Here is a 264-nt window from a genome sequence, read left to right as displayed (position 1 = left end):
AAGATCAAGTCATCGACATATAAACAAACAATCAATACATTTTCATCCTCATTCTTGAAGTAAAGAACATGCTCATACGGACACTTCATGAAGCATTTTTCTTGCAGATACTTGTCTATTCGGTTATTCCATGCTCTTGGTGCTTGCTTTAGCCCGTATAGAGCCTTTTTAAGCTTTAGAACCTTATCTTCTTGCCCTTTGACTTCATATCCTGGTGACTGCTTAATGTAGACTTTTTCTTCAAGTATTCCATTCAAGAAGACA

This window comes from Phalaenopsis equestris, unplaced genomic scaffold (assembly GCF_001263595.1).
Source record: "Phalaenopsis equestris unplaced genomic scaffold, ASM126359v1 Scaffold000321, whole genome shotgun sequence".
NCBI classification, from domain to species: Eukaryota; Viridiplantae; Streptophyta; class Magnoliopsida; order Asparagales; family Orchidaceae; genus Phalaenopsis; species Phalaenopsis equestris.
This window is presented reverse-complemented; position numbering follows the sequence as displayed.